General features: G+C 28.8%; 1 protein-coding gene across 3 annotated transcripts in view; it reads right to left on the bottom strand.

The window, feature by feature from the left end:
- The window catches only part of LOC130673121 (serine/threonine-protein phosphatase 6 regulatory ankyrin repeat subunit C-like), a 40,102-nt gene extending 28,119 nt beyond the window's left edge, over window positions 1-11,983 (bottom strand). The window contains exons 1-2 of one of the 3 annotated variants that reach the window (XR_008990833.1): window positions 11,802-11,983; window positions 3,141-4,693 (exon numbers count right to left, since the gene is read on the bottom strand). The gene's annotated coding sequence lies outside the window, so the exon portion shown is untranslated. The other 2 variants (XR_008990834.1, XM_057478053.1) reach the window with 2 other exon arrangements.
- Between the last annotated feature and the right edge of the window lie 8,265 nt (window positions 11,984-20,248).

The raw sequence follows: 20,248 nt of genomic DNA, 5'->3' as shown, positions 1-20,248 counted from the left end.
AACGTTAACTCTTCGTGAAAAAGTAGATATGGATTATTGCTGATATGGAACAAAAAACTGTGCCCGCCATAAACGTCTTGCATGCCATTAGGATGATTGATAAAGCTTGGAGAAACGTATCAGAAAGTACGATAGTTAATTGCTTCAGAACATGTGGATTTACAACGACACAAAGAGAGGAACTGACACAATCAACCCTGAAAACGACACCCGATGATACAACATTAGAAGAGTGGAATAAACTACCGATTGCAGACGTCCAATTTGAAGATTATGTATCATGTGATGCTGATATCGCTACGACTGGAACCTTGACTGACGATGAAATTGTTAATTTGCTTAATCAAAACCAGGACCTCGATGACGATGACGGCGATGATGAAGATTTGAGTACTGAACTAACTGTATCAAATACACAGGCTCAAGGGGCAATCAAGAACCTACGGATCTACATCGAAAGATGTAATAATGTCGATGATCGAGTATTTGATGCCTTGTTCATACTTGAAAATACTATAGACAAGCAATATTTAAATTCTTTAACCCAGAAAAATATAACTGATTATATAAATTTATAAATTTTTTTATATTAAAACAAATAATATTTACTCAACTTGATTTAAATGCCTTTACAGTTCGAAATTTCATTCATTACAACCTTTATCTCTCAAAATACTTGATAAGTCGAAAACTCGTTAACTCGAAATTTTTTTTCCCTCCGGTGAGGTTCGAGTTATCGAGGTTCTACTGTATTATAATTTTTATTATTATTATTACTATAATTCTTATTACTACAATTATTACTGTAATAATTATTATTATATTTATTATTGATATAAGTATTATTATTATATAATTGCTCTTGACAAAAATACATAAAATAATTATAAACTTAGAGTAAACGGAGACCTCCTTTATTTATACAACCAATCCAAACATAGATATTTCATAATAGCAAACAATTAATTACTTCTTCATTGCTTTTACATACTCTATACACATATAATCATCACCGATAATTCGACTAGAGCTGTCTCTCGAGTCAAATGTACATGTCCGTAATGTAAGTAGTTAATTTACTTGCTCAAAATTATACCAGGTCTATCGTATAAATGTACATGTACGATTTGATAAATAGCCACTAATTTTGAAGAATCTACTACGTAATGATACCAGAAACGCCAATTAAATAAGATATACAATTAAGAACTTATTGATAGCTTTTTAGTCAATTGAAAATGGTAGACTAGAGCCGTTTCTTAAGTCCAATGTACATGTACGAATGGATGGATAGTTGATTAATCAATTGAAAATGGTATTAAATTAGACAAAAGCCGTTTCTTAAGTCAAATGTACACGTACGAATAAATTGGGATCTATTTAGTAAAATAAAAATCGTAAATAAATAGAAAAAAGCGGTATAGTAAGTCAAATAAATATGTATGAATTATTCGATAGCTAACTAGCCAATAGAAAATGGTGGACACAAACTAGAGCCGCCTATATAATTAAATGTACATGTACGAATTTCTTGATAGCTATTTAGTCAATGGAAAATGGTATTTAATTAGACTAGAGTCATTTATTAAATCAAATGTACATGAACGAATTTATTAGCAGCTAATTAATTAATAGAAAATAGCAAATAATTAGACTTGGGCCGTCTCTTGAACCGAATGTACATGCACGAATTAAATTCAAGCTAATTATGTAATACAAATTCTCAGGTAATCAGACTCTAACGCTGTTTAAATCAGATGTATACATGCAATTTAATTGCATGCTTTATATCTAACAACATTTTTTAAATAATTACTAATTTTTAACTTTCCGCTAAGAAAATTGCACCAATTTTTTTTTTATTATTTATATTTACATGTTCGAATAAATAGATGTCTAATTAATCAATGGAAAATGGTGGATACTTCAACTGAGCCGTCTGTACAGTAAAGTGTACATGTACGAAATCATTAATACTAATTTAATAAATAAAAACTACCAGTTATTAGTCAAGAGTTTAATGAATGTACATGTACGAACTAATTGATTGTAATTAATTCAATAATATATGACCTCGTTATTAGCTAAGATGTGTCTTTCATATGTATCTAAATATCTAAACTAATCGATAGCAATGTATTCAATGAAAAGTACCGGGTATTTGGACAAGAGCTGTCTATCGAATAGCTGTACATGTACGAGGCAATTGATAGCAATTTATTCAATATATAAAAAATCACCAGGTAATTAGACAAGAGCTGTCTATCGAACTGATGTATATGTACGAGACAATTAGACCAGTGCTATCAATAAAATAAATTTCCATGTACGAAATCATTAATAGTAATTTAATAAATAAAAAATTACCAGTTATTAGTCAACAGCTTAATGAATGTACATGTACGAACTAATTGATTGTAATTAATTCAATAATATAAGACCTCGTTATTAGTTAAGATGTGTCTTTCAGATGAATCTAAATATCTAAACTAATCGATAGCAATGTATTCAATGAAAAGTACCGGGTATTTGGACAAGAGCTGTCTATCGAATAGCTGTACACGTACGAGGCAATTGATAGCAATTTATTCAATAAAAAATCATCAGGTAATTAGATAAGAGCTGTCTATCGAACTGATGTACATGTACGAGGCAATTAGACCAGTGCTATCAATAAAATAATTTCCATGTACGAAATGATTAATAGTAATTTATTCAATAAAAAATTACCAGTTATTAGTCAAGAGTTTAATGAATGTACATGTACGAACTAATTGATTGTAATTAATTCAATAATATATGACCTCGTTATTAGCTAAGATGTGTCTTTCAGATGAATCTAAATATCTAAACTAATCGATAACAATGTATTCAATGAAAAGTACCAGGTAATTAGACAAGAGCTGTCTATCGAACTGATGTACATGTACGAAGCAATTAGACCAGTGCTATCAATAAAATAAATTTCCATGTAAGGAATGGTTAATAGTAATGTAATCAATAAAAAATTACCAGTTATTAGTCAAGAGTTTAGTGAATGGTGACAGGTAATTAGACAAGAGCTGTCTATCGAACTGATGTACATGTACGAGGCAATTAGACCAGTGCTATCAATAAAAAATTTTCTATGTACGAAATCATTAATAGTAATTTAATAAATAAAAAATTACCAGTAATTAGTCAACAGCTTAATGAATGTACATGTACGAACTAATTGATTGTAATTAATTCAATAATATATGACCTCGTTATTAGCTAAGATGTGTCTTTCAGATGAATCTAAATATCTAAACTAATCGATAGCAATGTATTCAATGAAAAGTACCAGGTAATTAGACAAGAGCTGTCTATCGAACTGATGTACATGTACGAAGCAATTAGACCAGTGCTATCAATAAAATAAATTTCCATGTAAGGAATGGTTAATAGTAATGTAATCAATAAAAAATTACCAGTTATTAGTCAAGAGTTTAGTGAATGGTGACAGGTAATTAGACAAGAGCTGTCTATCGAACTGATGTACATGTACGAGGCAATTAGACCAGTGCTATCAATAAAATAATTTCCATGTACGAAATGATTAATAGTAATTTATTCAATAAAAAATTACCAGTTATTAGTCAAGAGTTTAATGAATGTACATGTACGAACTAATTGATTGTAATTAATTCAATAATATAAGACCTCGTTATTAGCTTAGATGTGTCTTTCATATGTATCTAAATATCTAAACTAATCGATAGCAATGTATTCAATGAAAAGTACCGGGTATTTGGACAAGAGCTGTCTATCGAATAGCTGTACACGTACGAGGCAATTGATAGCAATTTATTCAATATATAAAAAATCACCAGGTAATTAGACAAGAGCTGTCTATCGAACTGATGTACATGTACGAGGCAATTAGACCAGTGCTATCAATAAAAAATTTTCCATGTACGAAATCATTAATAGTAATTTAATAAATAAAAAATTACCAGTTATTAGTCAACAGCTTAATGAATGTACATGTACGAACTGATTGATTGTAATTAATTCAATAATATATGACCTCGTTATTAGCTAAGATGTGTCTTTCATATGTATCTAAATATCTAAACTAATCGATAGCAATGTATTCAATGAAAAGTACCGGGTATTGGGACAAGAGCTGTCTATCGAATAGATGTACATGTACGAGGCAATTGATAACAATTTATTCAATAAAAAATCACTAGGCAATTAGGCGAGTGTTGTCTATCGAATAAATGTACAAGTACGAAGTAAATACAGAATACATATTAAAAAAAAATCAACCGGTAATGAGACAAGAGTTTTTTTTATTAATTAAATGTACATGTACAAATCTATTGTAGGCAATAAAATAATCAAATTTTTGGCGTTGTAATTTTTTTATAATATTTATATGTACAAATCGAAAGCTCGCTTATTGTAGCATTTCATCGAAATTCGAATTTGACGTGTAGAATAGCAGCCATCTATTCGCTTATGTAGAACTATATTTCGTACCAATCTTATTTTATTTCATCGACATAGATATTAGTTTGTCGTGACGGCGCCACATATTTTCTTCCGAGATCCCAGTGGTTCGCAATCATTCCTTATTTCACTTGCATTTTTTTTTAGGTAGAATTCCGCTCACTCTGGGCATTTTATAACTTTGACGAATTGTCACTTGGACGAATCGTGAATTCTGCGAAGTATGATTTCAGCATTTTTTAACTATGACATTTTTTCAATTGGTCGAATTGTTACTTGGGCGTGTTTTTATTCCAGCGTATTGAAACATTTGCTTTTTGTGACTTCAACATTTTGTCACTTTGGCTATATGTGATTTAGGCATTTTGTTGCTTCATGGAAACGTATTTTGGCGAAATATACACTGGTCAGAATGTGATGTGGGGATTTTGCCTGCAAGCCTCAATTTGCTGCTGAGATATCAGCCTTCAAATAAAAAAGGATCCTTTTGTCTTTGATTATTGATATCTCAGCAAATAATGGCCGCACAGTAATTTAAATGGCAGTTTAAGAAACTTGAATAAATTCCCTACAAGCTCCATTTTCGATTTTTTCAAAAAAAAATTTTTTTCATGTACATTCAGTAAATGTAAGGTAAAGAGAAAAAAAAAAAAATTTAAAACGAGATAAAACAAGAATTTTTTTACTTTTTTTTCACGTTTTGTTCAGTTTTTTTTTTTTTTCGTTTTTCGGAAAATTTTTTTTTTCTCTTTACCTTACATTTACTGAATAACTAACGCAAAAATGAAAGAAAATCCGAAAAAAATTAATTTTTTTATTTTGATAACGATTACACAAATTAAGGAGCAAAACTTGTTCCTTTAATTGTTTTGTAAAACTTTGAGCAATCGGCCCGGACAAACGGTTCAATGGATCAATCTGAAAATTTCCAGGGTTTTTGAGGGTACATTAAGCTGTAAAATTACCTGGCAACATAATTTTTTTTATCAATATTTGCAGAGTAGCCATGAGTCGACTAAAAACCCAGAAAATGGCCATTTTCTAAGGGTTTTTCAAACGGATATCAAGGATGAAAAAAATTTTTTTTTTGAAAAAATCGAAAATGGAGCCTGTAAGAAATTTATTCAAGTTCCTTAAACTACACGGTGAAAAATTTCCACTAAATTTTACTATGGGCGCATCTTAACGCTGGACTATAAGAAACTGGTACAAAATTTACAAGTGGCCCATAGTAAACGTATGCGCATAGGCCAGAATCGTGTAATCTGCGCCTACGTTTACTATGGAACACTTGTAAATTTTGTACCAGTTTCTTATAGTCCAGCGTTACGATGCGCCCATAGTAAAATTTAGTGGAAATTTTTCACCGTGTACCCTTTAAATTACTGTGCGGCCATTATTTGCTGAGATATCAATAATCAAAGACAAAAGGATCCTTTTTCATCTGAAGGCTGATATCTCAGCAGCAAATTGAAGTACAGAGAAACAAAAAAAGCAAATTGTAGCTCAATAAATTTTCTAAGCAAGCCATGAATTCGTTTTTTTGAAAAAATTTTTCCCGGCCCCGTAGACCTTAAAAACAAAACCAAAAAATTTAGAAAAATTTTGTCCCGACCATTTTCTTATGATTCCGCAAAAACCATGGCTCGAAAGAATATTTTGCTGGAAGATCTTCAAACTACAGATTTCAAGCTTCAATTTGCTTTTTTTGTTTTTCCGATACGATCATTTTTAACGAAAATACAGCCTTCAAAAATCACTAAAAAATTTATAAAATTTTTTTGTTCCTTTAATTTATTGGATAAGTGTACATTTATTTAAAAATTAAAAAAAGAGTATTTGAAAATTCAAAAAAAAGTATTTGAATATTATAAAAAAAGTATTTGAATATTAAAAAAAAAGTATTTGAAAATTCAAAGTGTTACTTTGAAAATTCAAAAACATGTATTTTAAATTCTATATGAAATTAGTAATGAAATTTCAAGCACAAATGTATGTGTTTATTGCGTTCTATACAATGTTTTGAAAATTCAAACAATTTTTTTGACAGTGTAGTTTTAAATTTTATTTGATTTGAATCATTTTAGTCGAAAGAATTGAAGGACTTGAATAAAAAAAAAACCCATAAATTTGTATGTGACATTTTTAAAAAGCTGTAATTCATTAACAAATGATCGCAGTGCAATACTAATATATAATACAACATATGGTTAAAAAACATGTATAACTAAAAAATATTTACGACTTTTCAAACGGAAATCTTTTAATTTTTGTGACCAGTGCATGAATAGTAATTGGCGTAACTACTAGGGTAAGTTATTCATCCCGACTAGAATTTCTTCCTGATTTGCCTGAAGTACCATAAGGACCTTATCAGGTTAATATAAGGTTTGCCATAAAAAGGCAAACCTGACAAGTTCCTTGTCAGGACCTCATCAGGATATCTCTATTCAAAAAAAAGTTATTGGCCATCGGGTCAACCTGACGAGTTCCTGATCAGGACCTCGTCAGGATATCCTTATTCAAAAAAAAGTTATCCCATCCCTTCGAATATTCCATTTACAGGCTAAAAATTAAACAAAGTACAAAAGAACATTATATAAAAATCACGTCAATCATTGCAGCACAGATTTTTTACTTCTTCATCAGTTATTCTTTGACATCATAATGAATATTATATTTACACTTTCAAGATCACATGTGTATGTCAGCACAGTGAATAGCATCGAGGACTTTGAATAGGAAGGACGCAGGTTCGAGCCCAGCAGTCATCGGGATTTTTTTATCAATAAAAAATATGTTTACTTCCTCTAATTAATGCTTTCAATACGATAGATAACATTCTCGATCGAATTAAAATTCTCTTATTTTTTTTTTTGCAATTTAATATTTTTTTGAAAATAATTACTAATAAGGTAATCCTGATAAGGATTTGATGAGGATATCCTGGTAAGGTCCTGATAAGGCAATCCCGATAAGGACCTCATGGGTCTTAAGCGTTACATCCATATCAGGATCCTCGTCAGGATACCCTAATCGGGACCTTATTTGAAATAAGGCTAACCCGATAAGGACCTCGTCAGGCCCTCATGAAAAATTCTAGTCGGGATAATGTGTCAGCACGATGTGGTTAGCACGAGTCGTAGGTGAGCAGGCACGAGCGAAGCAAGTGCATACTGCGCAACGGAGTCGAGTGCTAAACACATTGTGGGTGACGGATTACGACTTAGCCTACATGTTGCACCCAAAATTTTATTTAACTCATGTGCGCTAATCATGTTTTATTAACTGTCCAAAAAGCGAAGTCTTAATAGTTGTTTAGCGACACGTTAAAAAAAAAACTTATAATACTAAGAATATGTCAAAATTATGCCCTAGTACCTATCTTAGTTACGATCTTGAAATCACACTATATATTAGGGTGGCGCAAAAAAACCGACTACTTTTTTTTTTTTGATCTCGCATGAAAATTTGTTGGTTTACGATGTTTTAAGAAGCCTCTCCAAAAATCAGCTCGATAAAAAATTTTCCAGAGGTCGCTCACGAATTTTGAAAATATCAAAAATGATGGAAATTCGGATTTTTATTTCTAAATTGTTTTCTTTCTCGCGGCAGCAATAGTTTATATTTGTAAAATCATGACTATGCTGAAAATTTCAGCCCAAAATTTAAATATTTAAACGGCGCTCAAGAATTTTGAATATTAACTGATAGTTTGAATTAGTTTTTATATTTTTTTATAACTCAATTATTGTCATTTCACTTAAATATAACTTTTGCATAACCAAAAATATACAGGACAGTCTTAAACAATAAAATTTGGTAAGTTTTGAATAAGCGAAAAAACCTACATATTGAACTAAAAAATAAAAAAGTATGTAAAAAACTTATTATTTCTATTTCTCGGGTTATATTTTCATTCATTGTCATGCAAATTGATGGTGAAAAAATCGAGAAGCTTCATTATTAATATTTAAGGGTCGCTCAAAAACGTCCAAAAGACAGCACTTGAAAGCATTCAAAATTCTTGAACGTTTAAATATTTCAATTTTGGGCTGAAATTCTCAGCGTAGTCATGATTTTACAAAAGTAAACTATTGCTGCCACGAGAAAGAAAAAAATTTAAAAATAAAAATCCGATTTCGATTATTTTTGAAATTTTTAAAATTCGTGAGCGACCTCTTGAAAATTTTTTGTCGAGCTGATTTTTGGAGAGGGTTCTCAAAACATCGTAAACCAACAAATTTCCATGCTAGATCGAAAAAAAAAAATAGCCGGTTTTTTTGCGCCACCCTAGTATATACCCGTATGAAAAAACCATACACTGTCGATAATATATAAAAAAATATATGGTAAATAACTGAACATATATGGTGGCAAAATTATTAATATTGATTAATATATGATTTATCATATATAATAATTTATACGTTTAATATTATAATAATCCATATCATTCATAATATATGTGATTATATACATGTGATATTGTATCAAAAATTATATGTCCGCTTTATATATTAATTTATAACGTAAAATATATGTTTCATCTTATAAATTAATTTATTATTTTAATATTATTATAGTCCATATAATTTAGAATACATGTAATTGTATACATATGATATTGCATCTCAAATTACATTCTCATTTTATATATAAACTTATAATTTCAATATTATAATAATTTCGATATTATTATGCATAAATAATTTAAAAAATACACTCATACCAAAAATTAAAGGAACAAAAAAATTTTAGAAATTTTTTAGTGATTTTTGCAAGACTGTAACTTCATGAAAAATAATCGTATCGAGATTTAAAAAAAAGCATTTTATAGCTTGAAATCTCTAGTTTTATATTTGTGCAAATATATATAAATATATATTTATATAAATATATATTTACATACATTTCTACAAATATATGTGAACATATGTTTATACAATTATATATTTACATGTATAAATTTTATATGTCAGTCATATAATTAAATCATATATCTTATCATATAACTTAAAGTATAGTATAAAATATTATAAGCAATATTTATAAGTTAGCATGTAAAAAAAATATATTACCGATATATATGTTGCAAATTATAAAATCATATAATATTTCGGCAAAATTTTGTATATGGCTCCATATATGACTTCTTATAATTCCATATAATTTATCATATATTAGTAGATTTCATAAAAATCTAACTATTGTATTTGTCCTCATGATGGAATTTTCGAAAAATTTTGCTACCCCTAAACTCAGCTCGGCGAGCTGAGTCAGGAAATACATTCACTTCAAAAGTTTATATATGTATTTATATATATATATATATACATATATATATATATATACAATATATATATATATATATACAATATAACGCGCCGTTCTCCAACGATAGCGTCCGCAATTCTACACCGATCTTAATGAAACTGAGTAAACTTATTCTATGGACGATTACCTTGGATGAGTTCGAAGATGAGCTGATTCGGCCAATAAGTTTAGAAGTTATGGTCAATTGAAATTTTGTAAAATTTTCAAAAAAAATTTGTTTGCCGCTTTAACTGGATGTAACTTCTAAACGGAAAGAGATAGCTTATTTTCGTTTGTTCTATGTAAAAGCTCGTTCGATTGCCTACAATTTTGACTATACAGCTCATTGATTGGACCATTTTTTATAATAGATAAATGGTTTTGAACATTTACAAAATATTATAAAAGCTAATTTTATGCAGGTTTTCACTTTGATTATAGCCACAATTTCGAACCGATCACCTTAAAACTTAGTATACGTATTTTGTGCGTGACTACCATGTTCGAGTTTGAAAATGAGCTCAATCGGTCGATTTGTTTAGAAGTTATAGCATTTCAAAATTTTCAAAATGTCAAAAATTCATATTTTTACTTATTCTTCCTTCAATATCTTTTGAATGTGATAACTTATCGACTTTATATTAAATTCATCTGAAAGCTCTTCAAATAAGCTTTAATTTTCATGCCTATACATATGCCTGGATTACTGAAATTACTTATTTTACCATTCATTTAATGAAATTTTGCTATTGCATTAGTTCTCCTACTTCTTAGTAAATTCATGGAGCTACTTAAATTCATATTATCGCAGTGTGACACTTATAAAATCCAAACATCTCAATTCAATGGGTATATACAATTTTGTTTTACCGACAGTGTATAAATGATATGATATATCAATAACAAGATTAACATTAGTTATGATGATAATATTTTCCATATCTACTCGTCGTTTGATATTGTAATAGGCTTTTTATTTCAAATATTAGTACTAATTTCAAGCATGACACTGTGATATATCACAATCAAATTTTAATCTTAGAATATTTTATTAGTAGATTTTATTGAAAGCAAATTATCGCCTTTGTCCTTTTGCTAGAATTTTCGAGCATTAAAACCATAATCTATCATAATTTTTCGAATAGGGTCCGGAATACCATTGGTCCGATAGTTTGAATATATGCATAGGTATCTTTAAATAACGTCAAATCAAAACATATAGTGCATTATCATCAAAAATTCTTCTGAAGCTCATTTAGTTAGCTTCAATTTTTGGCATTATACTTATAATTTTTTGATTTTTTTGTTTTATCATCTCGAGAATTTTCAAGAAAATGTCAAAAAAAATTTTATTTCATTATCAACTTTTATTTGAACAGTGAAAAAAATTAATTAATGAAAAATCTACTTCCATTTCGGCTGCCGAATGGCCTTTTTTTTGAATTATACTGAAGCTCATATATCGCTTTTTCATACGGGTATAGATATAATATTTTGCTGTATTCTCCTTGATTTGCTCAAGATTCACTCTAGAATTGATCGATATTGCAACTAGGGTAGAGATGTAGATTTAATTGAACGGGAATTCAAATTCTATAAGTCAAAGTTTTAACTCTACGTTAAAAACATTCGGCACCACAATCTTGACCACTCAATGAGTAACAACAGGGAGTTATAATTACCTAATATTTCGTTAGAGCTCGAAAAATAGTTACGTTTATTTTTATTACGTCACAATGGCTGAGACTGTAGCAACTTCAATGCGTTCTGACAAATAATTCGTCACCAGTCGGTAAACGGCCATTGAGGGTTAGGATCATGAAGAATAAAGACATATAAAGTCTCTATTCTCTATATATGTATGTATTCTATATAGACAATATGAAGTCTCTATTATCCATGGTTCGAATTTTAGACATAATAAAACGTGAATAGCGCGCATAAGTTGAAGAAACAATTATAAAACTTTTAATTAATAAAAATATTCAATAAAAAAATTCATTTACCTCAGAAGTGTAGATTAATAATTGTTTAAAATATTGAATGTGAAAATTTATAGTTTAAAATAAAATTTTAAAATACGTGTTACACTAGATGAACTTCCAATAGACGGGAGACGAGTAACTGTTCAGATTTTGCTGGCCAAATAAAGCGGATAGATCGCTTCATGGAATTCTACCTGGGATCCCTGCTGCCAAAACGCGGATGAAAAGTTCCCCTTCCCAAGCATCACTTTAGCATCACATACATCCTAAACGATGCTTGGGAAGGGGAACTTTTCGTCCGCGTTCTGGCAGCAATGCCTGGGATACCCGAGTTATCACAACTTTTTGTTGGAAGTAATGCCATCTATATAAGTAACTTTAAACTATCTCTCACCAAACTAATTTTATTTTGTTTTATGTTTATTTACCGGTATGGCGCAAATTACCCAGTGTGCATATTGCCCAAAACTAAAATGAGCTGGGATCACTAGCGTCAGAGCAAAATAGAAAATCTGTTTTATCATGCGAACTCATTCCCACTACTCGGAAATGATTTGAATTTAAAATAAAAATAATTGGGCAATATGATCACTCCAAATTACCCAACATTAGATATATTTAGCGATAGATCTACTATACTCTGGGCAATTTGCTCTATTCAAATTACTCAACATTAAATATACTTATTCATAGATCTACAATACTTTGGGCAGTTTGCACCATTCAAATTACTCAAAAAATGGGTTAGATTTGTATTAGATCTACAGGCTTGCAGGCAAAATCCCCACATCACATTCTGACCAGTGTATATTTCGCCTAAATACGTTTCCACGAAGGAACAAAATGCCCAAATCATAAATAGTCAAAGTGACAAAATGTTCAAGTCACAAAATGCAAATATTTCAATACGTTGGAATAAAAACGCGCCTAAGTAACAATTTGACCAATTGAAAAAATGTCAAAGTTAAAAAATCCTGAAATCATACTTCGCAGAATTCACGATTCGTCCAAGTGACAATTCGTCAAAGTTATAAAATGCCCAAAAAAAAAAAAAGGGAGAGATAACTTCAGTCAATAAATTAGAATTCTATAGTAAAATTAGGATTATCATAACAGTGACCAGATGATAGATAAAAAAAATCAGCGGTAAATTTAAAAACAAGATAATTGTATATTATAATAATAAATAGTGCTTTTTGGAATTGAACAAGAAGTAAATTTATCATCTCTTATATTTAATAAAAAATAAACTAATTACAGTAATTTAAGTAAAAAATAATTATTGAAAAAACAAAAAAAAATTTTTCTTGGAAATTTAAAACGAATTACTGAAAGTAATTACCAAGTCCAAATAAGACATAAATATAAAATATACATATAATTACAACTTGACTCATTTCTATACATTATTTTTACACGTACCTTTAAATTTTCAAGCCATATATATATCGTTAAATTTTTTTTTTACTAACTTTTCAAAAACTGATTGAGATTTTTACAAAAAATTTGAAGTGTATTCTACACATTTTATAAATTAGAGTCAAACTTCAAATCTTTATTGACAAATTCACTGTTAACCATTTTTTCGATTTTCTAAAATAATTGTTATAAATTTACTCATTTGATTAATAAAGATTTGAAGTTTGAAGTGTAAATTTTTTTGTAATAATCTCAATTAGTTCTTTAATTGTGAAATTTCTACTATTTGGAAATTAATCGTATATAAAATAAAATAATTTTTAGTTCAAAATAAAGTTTTCTAAATAATTGTTATCTTAAAAATTAATATTTAAAAAAATTGTTTTGATTCACAGAGAGTAAAAAAAAAATTTAACGATATATTTATGACTTGAAAATTTAAAGGTACGTGTAAAAATAATGTATAGAAATGAGTCAAGTTGTAATTATTTGTATATTTATGTCTTATTTGGACTTGGTAATTACTTTCAGTAATTCGTTTCAAATTTCCAAAAAAAATTTTTTTTTGTTTTTTCAATAATTATTTTTTACTTAAATTACTGTAATTAGTTTATTTTTTATTAAATATAAAAGATGATAAATTTACTTCTTGTTCAATTCCAAAAAGCACTATTTATTATTATGATATACAATTATCTTGTTTTTAAATTTACCGCTGATTTTTTTTATCTATCATCTGGTCACTGTTATGATAATCCTAATTTTACTATAGAATTCTAATTTATTGACTGAAGTTATCTCTCCCTTTTTTTTTTTTTGGCATTTTATAACTTTGACGAATTGTCACTTGGACGAATCGTGAATTCTGCGAAGTATGATTTCAGGATTTTTTAACTTTGACATTTTTTCAATTGGTCAAATTGTTACTTAGGCGCGTTTTTATTCCAACGTATTGGAATATTTGCATTTTTTGACTTGAACATTTTGTCACTTTGACTATTTATGATTTGGGCATTTTGTTCCTTCGTGGAAACGTTTAGGCGAAATATGCACTGGTCAGAATGTGATGTGGGGATTTTGCCTGCAAGCCGATCTACAGAATTCTCGGCAATTTGCTCCATTTAAATGACCCAATAAGAATACTACACCATTTAACTTCGTTGGGTAATTTGCACCATTCAAATTACCCAATCAGATATTACACCAATTAGCTCCGTTAGGCAATTTGCATCACTCAAATTACCCAATAATAATATTGCGCAAATCAACATTTTGGGCAATTCGCACCATACAAATTATCCAATAATAATATTATTTAAATTATTAGTTTTGTGAGGTGATTTTCTCTGTTAAAATGAGTGAAAGTTCGTTTTCGGATTTTAACTGTGGAAAATATTTATAACAAAAGTACAATATTGGAAAAGGTAATTATATCTCTTTTTAATTAACATACTTTCTTGTGAACGAGATTTTTAGATTCATTTGTTTTTTAAAATTTCAATTGGTTTTTGTTTTATAAACAAAATACAATCATTGTTTTTTTATTCAGCGTCTTGGATTTTACTAACTAACTGAACGTGATTATTGTAGTGCAATTTAATTTGCTTTTTGAAATGTCTTAAAAACCAATTTTAATTTTAATGATAAAAGTATTAAGTTATAATAATTATGGTATTTAAACGTAAAATCCGAGCAGGAAATTCAAAAAATTTTGTTGGAAATACATATAATATCCATTCTTCTGCTGGGCCTAACTGCTGGTATGTATATGATATTATAATACATTTTCTTAAAAAAATAATAACAATTTTATAATTAAAAGTAAGTTAAATTTTTTTTTTATTTAAATAGCAATGTCATTTTCATCTCTCTCACAACAGTAATTTTTATTGTTATATTGTAGGTATGTCAGATGCAATCAGAGGTCCAATAAAAACAGTCCTGGTTACGGATGTGCTGGACGTGGGAAACTGACAATTTTCCCTGATGGAAGGGAGGAAATCGTCGTGTCAGAAGTCCACAGACAAGAATGTCCACGTGAAGAACGCGTTCTACCGATTCACGCATTTAAAGTGGACAAAAAAAATCGCGCGAAAACGATGCCACTTTTAAGTGCACTATCAGCAGAATACGACGCACTCATTTCAAGGTAAGTAATCGACACAACCCTTGATCCCCATCCACAACTTCCCATAGAATCCACTTAAATGGGTAAAAAAACTGCATAAAAACCAATAGACGTATTGGTTTCTATGCGATTTTTGACTAATTTGAATAGATTCTATGTGAACTTTTGGATAGGAATAGTCTCCTTATATTTTAACATGTTGTTAGTCTTCTTATGTTTAATTTTTTTCCCGCTTAAAGAAAAACAATAGATTCCGAGGACTCTATATTTAAGATCTATATTTGGCTATAGTACTATCTCACTAAACTCATTATTCATTTTCATAAAACTTCTATGAGAATTAACAAGAATCTATTATATATTATGAAAGTTTTTAAAGAGAGTTATCAATGGTTTTTTTTTGTTTATCAACAGAATTTCTTTAGCTGCAACATTAGTCCCTTACCCCTCTGTGAGAGGTCAGATGGGTCGGGATTTTCGAAAAAATTTGCCAAATAATTTTGTGAGCTTTTTAGCATATAAACATTTTCTGATGTCACCGCTAGCCCAACCACATCTTCGATATCAAATCGAAAATAAAAAAATGAAATCATAAAATTTATCATTAAAACGGAAAGCTTTGGGACCAACTTTAATGAATGTTTGGCTTTTTTTAGTCCTAAATTTACAAAGTACTTCGACAATTCATCACAAATGAATGTCGATGGTACGTTCAGATTTGAACCAAATTTTCGCCGTAAATATCTGAATCCTTATCAGCATCTTATATTTTCTGGTGGTATTTGTAGAAAGGTAAAGATTTTGAACTGATCCCTAACTAAAAACACTGATTGAAAAATTCTAATTGGATTCAATCAAAAATTTTCGATTGACTATCGATTGGTTTCACTCAGAAAAATGATCGATAAAAATTATTATGTCTTGATTGAATCCAATTTAGTTCCAATAGGATTCAAGTGGAGTTTTTAATCAAGTTTAATTATTTTTTTACATTCAATTATTAACTTAATGACTTTTTTAGATCTATCTAGCAATCTATGTACTCACACGGGAAAAAATGCTGGAGTAGAATTTACCACACCAAACTAGTAAAAATTTTACTACAGTTTGTGGTCGCCGCAATGACGACCGTAGTAACATAAGCCACAGTGTGCGTGATATTTTACTACTATAGGAGTTCTGCTTACTACTGTAATGTGGTAAAACTTTATAGTTTCCACAACTACTCAATGTAGTATAAAATACTTATTTTGTGGTTTTGGGAACCACACAATTTTATATGAATTGGTATCTGTTACTATTTTTGGAGTATACAATACCAGATTACTTGTACAATCTACTCCAATGTGTGGTAGAATGATCGAAAGAAGAAAATAACAGCGCCACCTACAACTTTTGTACTCCATTCTGTGGGTATCCTCAACTTGTGTCAGTGTATTTAATATTATAAATAATATTATAAAACATTATAAATAATAATAAAAATCGAGGCGTGCAATTATAATATATATAATTTAAAATAAATATATATATAAAAAATATAATACAAAAAAATCGGTCTGTCAGTTGACCCTGCGGGCCAGCCCCAAAACTTCCCGCTATTTTCGAGCTCAAGAACCTCGAAAACATTATTGTGAATACATTTTCAAGCTCTTCGAGCTCGAAAATACGTTTGAGTCCTTATTATTTTAAGTTATTCATTAATAAATTCATTTTTATATCATTTTAATTTGATATACTGTAAGTCCGAAGAATCTAAGATTAATTTTTATATTTTTATAACGTTTTCAATATCATAAAAACTAATGATCGTTAACTAACAGATATTTAATTAATACATTACGAATAAAATATATTCTACCCCAGTGAACACATGACCTTATTTTGACGTCATACGTAGGTCATAGCAATGTCACGACATCTGATGTAAATTTGATGTCAATCTACATGACTTTAATATGATGTAAAGCTTGTGACATCATATTGATGTAAGCATGACTCTTGTACGACGTCACAGTTATGACTTGTGTATTACGTACGTTTGACATAGAATCTACATCACATTGTTATGTAGTAATAAAGTCATTATCCGTATATCATAATGACGTAATTTTGAAATCATACATTTATGTCAGTAGCAAAGTCAAGGTTATACGTAATATGGATGTCACTCTTAAATCATATCTTTACATCAGTGACAAGTCAGTATTTTACGCAATGCTGATGTAATTTCCGAGTCATAGTTTTTTATCATCTATTTATTGAAATTAAACAATCATAGAATGAATTTTCAAATATGTGTAAATGTGTAAAAATAACAACTAAACGTCGAACATTTTTGGGGTCAAAGTAATCGATAAACTCGATAATAGATCATTCAGACGTTTTAGATTAAAACATTAGCGTGAGCATAAAAAAATTAACTTTATTTTTTTAAATGATATATCGAAAATATCATTTAGGATGACAAAGAAAATGTCACGACAGTTTGAACTCTTTTGCTATTATGATTTTAAAGTTTAGTATCACAATTTTTCAATCGATTAAATTTCATACGATTTTGTGAAATTATTTAATGTTTCGCAAAATTTTATACAAGATTTTTTAAATTTCACATCACAACAAAAAATTAAAAACTTTTATGAACTTAGTGAAATTTTATACAATTATCATCGAGGCCGACAAATATTGCTTCTATAAAATTTCATATAAGTTCATGGAGTTTTTTAAATTTTGTAAAAATCCATCACGAAAACTTATTAACTCTGTCTTTTCCGGCATTTTACTCTAAATACATCAATTAAGCACGAGATTTGAACTCTCGTGATGTGGACCAGTGAGCAACGTTCAGGACTACCAGCCAAGAGGAGCCGTGTTCGAACCCAGCAGACGCCCAGGATTTTTTCATCATTTAACGTTATCTAATCTTGTTTCAGAATTCACAATGCGTTCGCGCGGTAATAATCAAATCAAAAATTCGGTATTACATTTTATTTTTTTATTTTTCAAAATATTTTTTCCGAATTGATAATTTTGACATAACCCATATGTCATATTGACGTCATAGAAGGTCACACAGACATCACATTTACATCATGCATACGTCATTAGTTTTACATCATAATCTTACGTAAAAAAGTGGGAAATAATGAGTCACACCTGACTCATTCGTGACTTATATCTTACGTAAATGATGACATAGCGTAACGTCACTCTGACGTCAAATTTACGTCAATGTGTTTACTGGGACTATGTTGTGGAGTAAAATGAACCACAGTGGTTATTTAATGCTACTTTTTATTACTACTTACTGTAGTAAATGGTACTACAGGTTGTGTACCACAGTGTACTAGTAACTGTTACTAAACGTGTAGTTATCCTATATATTACTAGTCAGTGTAGTAAATGGAACTCCATTTGTAGTAAATTTAACTACACATTTTTTTCCGTGTGCAAAAGAGATCAGGCGCATATTTTATTAATACATCCATGGAACCATGATTTTTAGCTTGAATAGCTCTGAGAATAGGAGTGATTCCTAATTCAGATTTAGCATTAATATTAGTATTGTTATCTAATAATAATTTTATAACTTCCTTTGTTCCTCTCTCGGCGGCAATGTGCAATGCACACTGAGAGAAAAATTTACTAATGTTTGATAAATTGATTTATCAAATATTCAACTGTATTTATTAAATACTATCCTACACATATCAAATATCGATCTTTCCATCGACTAAATATTAATAAATTGATATTAACATTTGATAGGTCGCTGATCAATATTTAGTAGGAATTTATTAATATTTAATAAACTTTTATCAACTATTGATATGTGAGATTTGTATATAGTATTAATGAGTGTGGTGGCGTTGTACCCTCTAACCTAACATATTGCCTTATACATGCGTTACAACTAATAAATTGTTTTTATGCTTGTTGAAATAATAAAAAAAAAATAAAATAAAGTGTTATAGAAAAATGATTAAAAGAGTGGGGCTTGCTAAATTCGACCTAACCTATATTAACTAAACAAACTGCTTACACATCACGATAGTATATAAGATATGTAGAAACGTAAACTATACACGGAGAGAAATGAAGCTCAATATAAACGAAAAAATACTGTCTGATTTTCGATTTCTACTAGATCTGTTTAGAAAATCATAAATTATGATAATTTTTATGAAAAATTAGTAGAAAGTAATAGGTACGCAAAAAAAATTATAGAGTAGCATAATGATTTTTGAAGTCTTTGATTTTTAATAACCAACAAATATAAAATATGTTATGCTATGAAAGTAATATCAAAATAAATCTTGAAATTTTATAAATTGAGAATAAAGTTTTGATAAACGTTTGCTATTAATTGAAATGTAAATAAAAATTATTATGTGTTATATATTATAGTTTTTTAATTATGGATTTGTAAATTTTTTATAATTTTGTATCAAAAATTATATTCAGCATGAAAAAATTTATTTCAAACAGTATTAAATTCAAAATAAATTCGTTACATTTTAAACTCCTGAGTAAAATTTTTTCTACGAAAAAATGGTTTTTTTGTTTTATATTATATAAATTTTACAATTTTTGATCACACAAGAATTAATAAGAACTAAAAATAATAATTGCCACAATAGAATAACAAAATTTACAGATTTTGTTATGATATTTATATTTACTTCAATTTTTGTTATTATTTACTGGGTATAAATTCTCGAACATTGATTCATTTAAAAATTCTAAAGCTAGCACAATAAAAATTCTTAAAATTTTAAAAGTTTTAGTTTTGTCAGTTGATAAGTTTCATTATATGATCAGTAGAAATTCTACTTTATCAGTAATGCAAAATTTCTCGTGCCAGCATAATAAAATTTGTGAAATTTAAACTGATATTCACTCAGTTGAGGAACAACAC

Source organism: Microplitis mediator, chromosome 8 (genome assembly GCF_029852145.1).
Source record: "Microplitis mediator isolate UGA2020A chromosome 8, iyMicMedi2.1, whole genome shotgun sequence".
Taxonomy (NCBI): Eukaryota; Metazoa; Arthropoda; class Insecta; order Hymenoptera; family Braconidae; genus Microplitis; species Microplitis mediator.
Note: the sequence above shows the minus strand (reverse complement) of the source record. Positions and strands in the feature narration are given on the sequence as shown.